Raw genomic sequence first — 7946 nt, 5'->3', positions numbered from 1 at the left:
GACTATCCTTCGTAAGTCAAATCTTTACTTACTTCTACACATCGAGGTTGCAACACATGCGAAGGATCAAAAATATACTTCCTCTGCATGGATATATGAAATACCGGATTGACATGCGAGAAATTTAGCAGCAAGTCCAACTTGCATGCCACTTCACTAATCCTGCCGATAATTCCAAGAGTCCCACACAATAAGGGTTAACTTGCCTTTCTTACAAACTGCATCACTTCTTCCATATGAGATGTCTTAAGAATACATGCTCTCTAGTACTAATCTCCACACGCTCCCACTTCGGGTTCGCATAACTCCTCTGCCTTCTGAAAGTTATCTTCAGCATAGCAGATAATAGGAATCGTCTCTGAAATGATATGAACCAACTCTGGTCCGGCCAAATTCCATTCGCCAACTTCTTTCCTGATGATGTGTCCCTTACACGTACAGAATATCCTTAACATCCACATCATATCATCCATCTGGTTGCGATAACTGATTCAAGATTATTTGGGTATTGAATCATGCCATCTTGAAACAAAATTCCTCCTCGATTGGAATCTAGAAAGTCTCATATGTTCCTCTACAGTCCGAAATGGAGCATGCTGCGCCGCAGATCCATTCTCATAGCAACTTAGCTTGTCATCCAGAGAACCCCAAGCTAACACAATTTACTTTGAAAGTTTTACTTATTTATTTACTTTATAATCATCAATGATAAAAATTAATACTATCTTGAAAAAAATACCTTTATAAAATCATAAAATCTCTAGTCATTTTCTTTTTATAAAATTTTACAATATCGTGCACCAGGGTGATGATACCCCTTATCACCAAAGGGTTGCAATGCACGATGTATGATGCATATCCTAAAAATGAGTTATGGAACTGTGCATGCCTAATAATGAAATACCATAATGAGTTCTTGTGGGACTGGGCTCAATATTATATTTTAAAACACTTTTGTTCTACTTAGAAAAATAAATAGTATTTGCTTAAGCTTCTCTGGATTTCGAGCATCCGAAAAATACACCAACCATCATTCTTATGCTTCTTACAACCATAAAACTCAACCATATATGCTCTGACCTCTACTCGACATTCTGAGTACTAACTTCGGTTCCACTCATTAAGGCGATACCTGATGCAATGACGAGGCAGTTCATGGCACGACTGCAACTACACTCTGCACCAATCCTAAACTATGGTGCCCACCGCTGAAACAACAATCGAAGCATCCAAGGCCAGTCTGCACTAATCACTTGGAGAAACGGCAATGAGTCTACCACACTTCTGATCTTGCTATCGCTATAGCACTTACTCTCAATACAACATCAAAGACAAGCTCACAAGAAAGAGAAATGATAGACTCTCTAACAGTGAAAGTTGAAACTGGAGTCAATAAAAATGAATAAAGACAGACTTGATTCTAGCTCCACAGTACCAAGAATCCTAACCTAGGTCGAAGGAAATCTAAACCTAGGCTCTGATACCAACTTTGTCACGACCCGATCTGTGGGCCTGTGACTGGCACTAGGGAATGGGTAGGCTTAAGGCCACTAATTCCCGTAGTAAGCCTGACCATTCACTAACTCAATTAAAGTATAATTCAATTTCTAACCATTGCAACATTAATTCATCACCAACTTTTAATCACCCAGATATTACACCTTTAATTCGGTCTGCCAGTATAATTAGACAAAACCTGAATTTACATGAAATTACAAAATGATAAATCTGAAATTTCTACTGCGAAGATTCTAAAATTTTAAAAGTCAAACATACCAAAAATCAGTCACATTAACCCAAAGATGAAGGAGTTGGGCTGCTAGAGGAAAAGAACTGCAGTAAAACTAACAACACCTTAAAAACAGTTAAATTGAGACTGTCAGTCTCGAGAGTGAGTTAAAATCATATATCCAAAATGAATACAACACTTCAATAAAGCATTTATTTGACTAAAATAAAATACTACATCTTGCAAAAAAAACACGTGTCATGCCATGCTTCTATAAAATAAATTTTACATACTATGGGACGAGTACCTCAGCAGAACCCTAACTCCCAATGCTAATAGTCTTAGCCTTTTGGCTCTCTTACTCTAATTAGATGGTACCCAGAGAGCGAAACTCGACCAAGGTCCTTAAATCCAGTCTGGTCACTTAATTTCTAATAAAGCCGGCGCCTAGAGAGCAACCCTCGACCAGAAACCTTTACTCCGGCTAACACACTCTACACAGCCTAGAGAGTTGAACTCGACTAGGGCAAGTCCCAAATTTTCCTTTTACTACCTGTCTTAGATTTACACCGGTGCACACGCAGTCTTGATGCAACCCATCAGGTGGCATGATCTACTGCCGTCTCATCCCAAGTCAACACGCAATGATGTAGAAAATGATGCATATATGAATAGTAATTAAAATAAATAATTAACATCTTAAACCATTTAATCAGAATTGCTTATGTAAAACTATAGCATGACACACATGACGACCTCCTTGCTCTGCTCCGATGCCTCGAATGGAGAGAGTTGAATTGACGAATTATCTATTCACGGGAATAATTCAATCAATAAAAGTAAAACATTTAACAAATAACCCTAGCCTAAACTCCTAGAATTGACTATCTAAGAATTTTGACTTGGATAAATTCTATCGAAAATTCAGCAGAACCTCCCCTAAATACAAATATCTACCCCCTGTATAACGGGTCCAGGACCTGCCAAAAACACTGATAGGTCACAAATAGTTATATTTATTGTGTTTAATTCCCTTGCGATTTGATTGAATAATGTACTTAATTATGAAAATTCTGTTTATTCTGACTTAGGTGATGAAATATCAAGGATGGAGCAAAATTCAGCCTAAAGACATATTTTAAGTCATCATTTGTCAAAAAAAAAGTATTTTAGAGGAGATGCAGAAATCTGCACAGAAGATCAGTTCGATAAGGCGTGACCACGCCTTACAACCCATGAGCTCCGTAGAAATCTGTACAGAAGATCACTGTCAACAAGGCATGACCATGCCTTACGTCCCATGAACTGCTGAAAGATGCGAAAGAGAGCTTCGAAATTTTCAAAGATTAATTTGTGGTGGACCTATCCCTAGTTAATTTCCTTTATTTCTAGAGATGTTGGATTAAGAGAACTTTCTTCCATGTATTTAGGATCTTAATTTATTTAGGTCACTCTTAATCTTATCCTTCCTTATAGGGATAAGATTAAATATAAAGCTTATTTCTTTTTTATAAGGATTCTATTATTAGGGTTTAGGGTTTTACTTCCTATATAAGGACGGCTGGAAGTACTTTTATTCATTCATATTCTTATTTTTCTTCTATTCTCTACAATTCTTGTGAATTCTTGCTCCACCATGAGTGGCTAAGTTTTTAGTTTCTAATTCAAGAGTGAATAAATTTAAATTGTGATTTTGTGAGGCTTTGTGCTTAACAAAATTCTTCTTTAATTCAAGTATTCTTTATTTCTTGTTCTTATTATTTATGAATTATTGATATTGATTAAACTGACGACTCAACTTTGATATTGATTTTTCTATTGCTAAACTTTGAGTTTGTGATCCGTAATTGTCATGAACGATTGACACAAGTAGCAAGGAGTTGGCTCATGTGTGTGTGATTGCAGCTTATTCGAATTACATAGCTTGCATGATAAGCTCTGGGGAAATAAAGGAACAAGGTTATTTCAATTGCAGTTATCTCAATTAATTAATGTTGGTTTAGTCATTCTCATTGTTCTTAATGCTGTCATTAAGTTGATATGGAACGCTATCATGCCCAGTTGACTAATGGTAACTTTTGATTTGGATGTTGGGTTTGAGTCAATTGTATTAGGAGAATTACACTTGTTGCGGCTTTTTCAAATAAGTAGACTAAGTACTTGAATAGAAGAATTGATATTTTAGCCTATGATCACGATTACAGTTGGATGGAATTAGCACTCTTGAATTGGAAATTTGTTAAGATTGATTTTTATTTACTTTAATATTCAGCATCATTATTTTCTGCTTATTTATAATTTTGATTCAAACATTCAAAACCCCCCTTTTTATTTTACTTTGAGAAGCTATCCATATTAGTTCCCTTAGGATTCGACCTGGTTTAACTATTTCTACAAGTTAGTTTAGGAAAATCAGTAATTTATTTTTAAGGGCTTCGACAATCCGTTCAAATTTGGCGCCGTTGCCGGGGAACCTATTTTAGTTTGTCATTGATTAATTTATTTGTTTATGACTCGTTCTTCTCAAGATATTGATTTGCAGTTTAATCCTGAAATTGAAAAGACAACGTGTCGATTAAGATAGGAGACTAGACAAAGAAAAAGTTAGCTCACAGAGGAGTTGAAAATATATTTGGCTATTGGTGACACATCTATTTTTCAAGAAGTTACAGAAAACATGGCGAATAGAACTCTTAAAGAGCTAGCTGCACCGGATTTAAATCAACAACCTTTATGCATTACATTTCCCAATATTGCAGTTGATTTCGAATTAAAATCCGGTTTAATTCACTTACTCCCTTCTTTTCGTGGATGTGCAAGTGAAGTTCCTCATAAACATTTGAAAGAATTCCATATTGTATGCTCCGGAATGAAGCCACCTGGTGTGACAGAAGAGCAAATAAATCTTAGAGCTTTTCCATTTTCTTTGAAGGATAAAGCAAAGAATTGGCTCTATTATCTATCCTCCGGTTCAATAACAACATGGAATTAGATGAAAAGATTGTTCTTAGACAAGTTCTTCCCTGCAATAAAAGCTGCCAATATCAGAAAAGAAATTTGTTGCATAACACAGTTCACTGGAGAAACATTGTATGAGTATTGGGAAAGGTTCAAGCAACTGTGTGCTAAATGCCCACATCATCAAATCTCTCCACAACTCCTAATCCAATACTTCTATGAAGGATTATTGCCAATGGATAGGAGCATGATTGATGCAGCAAGTGGTGGAGCTTTGGTAGACAAGACACTTGAAGAAGCCAAACAATTGATTTCAAACATGGTTGAGAATTCTCAGCAATTTGGTACAAGGGCTAATGGAGCTACAAGGCGAGTTAATGAGGTAAGCACTAAAAATCTTAAAAATCAAATTTCTGATTTAACTGCTTTGGTTCATCAAATGGCTGTAGGGCAATTGCAAATGGCAAAAGTTTATGGAATATGTTCGGTCCAAGGACATCCTACCTATATGTGCCCAACATTGCAAGAAGACTTGATACAAGAGGCTAATGCTCTAGGCGGATTTGCTGGTCAACCTCAAAGGAAGTATGACCCTTTTTCCAATCATTATAATCCTAGATGGAGAGATCACCCGAATTTGAGCTGTGGGAACCAAGGAGGATAACAAAAGTATCCTTCCTAGAATTTCAATAGACAGCCTCAAGCTTCTAATTCAGGTATGTCCTTGGAAGATATTGTTAAAAAACTTGCTAACAATAATCTTCAATTTTAACAGGAAACAAGGTCAAGCATTCAGAATTTAGGCAATCAAATAACTCAATTGGCTATGTTAGTTAGTAAATTGGAGGCCCAAAATTTTGGAAAACTACGTTCGCAACCAGAAATAAATCCATAGGAGAACGTTAGTGCAATTTCTCTAAGAAGTGGAAAGGAGATTCCTTTAGGCTCGATTCCACTTAAGGAAAGTGAACTTAGCAAGGAAAATGAAGAAGAAGCTTCTTCCAAGGCATCACGTAGGGTAAAATTTGATCCTCTCCTATCTCTTTCATCTCACACTCCATTGCCTCCTTTTCCTAGCAGATTAGCAAAACCAAAAGAAGATGAGCAAGAAAAGGAGATATTAGATATATTTAGGAAGGTGGAGATAAATATCCCACTATTGGATGCTATCAAACAAATTCCTAAATATGCAAGCTCTTGAAGGAATTGTGCACCAACAAAAGAAGAATGAAGGAAAAGGAGAAAGCAGTGGTAAGTAAGAATGTGTCGGCAATCTTGCAAAAGAATATGCCAGAAAAATGTAAAGATCCAGGTATATTTTCATTACCTTGTGTTATTGGTAATACGAAAATTGAGCATGTCATGTTAGATTTTAGAGCTTCTATTAATGTCATGCCAATTTCTATTTATCAAGATTTAAAACTAAATGACTTGCAAAAAAACTGGTGTAATAATTCAATTAGCTGATCGTTCTTTCATTCATCCCCTTGAAGTTGTTGAAGATGTTTTGGTGCAGGTTAATGAGCTCATATTTCCTGTCGATTTTTACATTTTGGAAATGGATGGTAATTCTTCATCAAAATCAGCTTCAATTTTGTTAGGACCACCATTCATGAAAATTGCTAAGACAAAGATTAATGTAGATGAGGGTACCTCTCCGTAGAATTTGATGGAGAGATTGTTAAATTTAATATTTTCGATGCAATTAAATACCCTAATGATGTACATTCTCTTTGCCATATTGATGTAATTGATCCAATTGTGCAGGAAGTTTTTGTAGAAGAAAGTGTTGGTGATGAGCAGGAATTAGATGAAAAATCCAATTCTAAAGGAAATGATTATGAGATTGGTGTAGAAGAATTATTTTCAGCAATAATATCTGAACCCACAAATCTCAATGCTGAAATCTCTAATACTAATGACAAGATGTTACCTTCAATTATGGAGGCACTAAAACTAGAGCTGAAAGCTTTACCGGATCACCTAAAATACGTGTATTTAGGTGATAAGGAAACATTGCTTGTTATCATCTTAAAAGGACTAATAATGAAACGGGAAGGAAGATTAATTGAAGCTTTGAAGGAATACAAGGTTGCAATTGGTTGGACATTGGCTGACATAAAAGGCATTAGTCCATCAATTTGCATGCACAAGATTTAGCTAGAGGATGATGCTAAACCATCAAAGGAACCACAAAAGAGACTAAACCCAGCCATGAAAGAAGTTGTCATGAAAGAGATACTCAAGCTGTTAGATGCAGGTATAATCTACCCAATCTCATATAGCAAATGGGTAAGTCCAATTCATGTTGTCCCCAAGAAAACTGGAATGATTATGGTAAGGAATTTAAACAATGAACTTATACTAATGTGTGTGCAAAATGGTTGGAGAATGTGTATAGATTTTAGGAAGCTTAATCAAGTAACTAGAAAAGATTATTTTCCCCTACCTTTCATTGATTAAATATTAGAACGATTGGCGGGCAAATCTTTCTTCTGTTTTCTTGATGGCTTTTCAGGATTCTATCAAATTCCTATTGCACAGGAAGATCAAGAAAAAACAACATTCACTTGTCCTTTCGGAACCTATGCTTATAGGCGAATGCCTTTTGGCCTCTGTAATGCTCCAGGTACGTTTCAAAGATGCATGATGAGTATTTTTTCTGAATATATTGAGAAATGCATTGAATTATTTATAGATGACTTTACTGTGTATGGGGATTCATTTGATGAATGCTTAGAAAATTTAACCAAAGTTTTAAGGAGATGTATAGAGATAAACTTGGTTTTAAATTATGAGAAATGTCATTTTATGGTCACCCAAAGCATTGTATTAGGGCATGTGGTCTCCTTCAGGGAATAGAAGTTGATAAGGCAAAAGTAGACATAATTGCAAACTTACCATACCCTACCAATGTTACAGAAGTGCGTTCTTTTCTAGGACATGCAGGATTTTATCAGGATTTCTCCAAGATCGCTTTGCCATTGACAAATTTACTACAAAAAGAAGTTCAATTCGAGTTTGGGAAAGAATGCAGAGAGGCATTTGTGAAACTCAAAGATTTGTTGACAAGCACGCCTATTATTCAACCACCTAGATGGGATTTACCTTTTGAAATCATGTGCGATGCAAGCAATTATTCAGTGGGAGCAGTTCTAGGGCAGCGAATTGAGAAGAAAAGTCATGTCATCTATTATGCTTCCAGGACGTTAAATTCTGCACAATCCAATTACTCCATGACAGAAAAAGAGCTTTTATC

General features: G+C 35.9%; 1 non-coding gene across 1 annotated transcript; it reads right to left on the bottom strand.

Moving 5' to 3' along the window:
• Positions 1–4769: 4769 nt before the first annotated feature.
• Positions 4770–4876, bottom strand: LOC112534495. Its single transcript, XR_003078784.2, has one exon. It is a non-coding gene; the product is annotated as a small nucleolar RNA R71 (small nucleolar RNA).
• Positions 4877–7946: the final 3070 nt, after the last annotated feature.

Source organism: Ricinus communis, chromosome 1 (genome assembly GCF_019578655.1).
Source record: "Ricinus communis isolate WT05 ecotype wild-type chromosome 1, ASM1957865v1, whole genome shotgun sequence".
Taxonomy (NCBI): Eukaryota; Viridiplantae; Streptophyta; class Magnoliopsida; order Malpighiales; family Euphorbiaceae; genus Ricinus; species Ricinus communis.
Note: the sequence above shows the minus strand (reverse complement) of the source record. Positions and strands in the feature narration are given on the sequence as shown.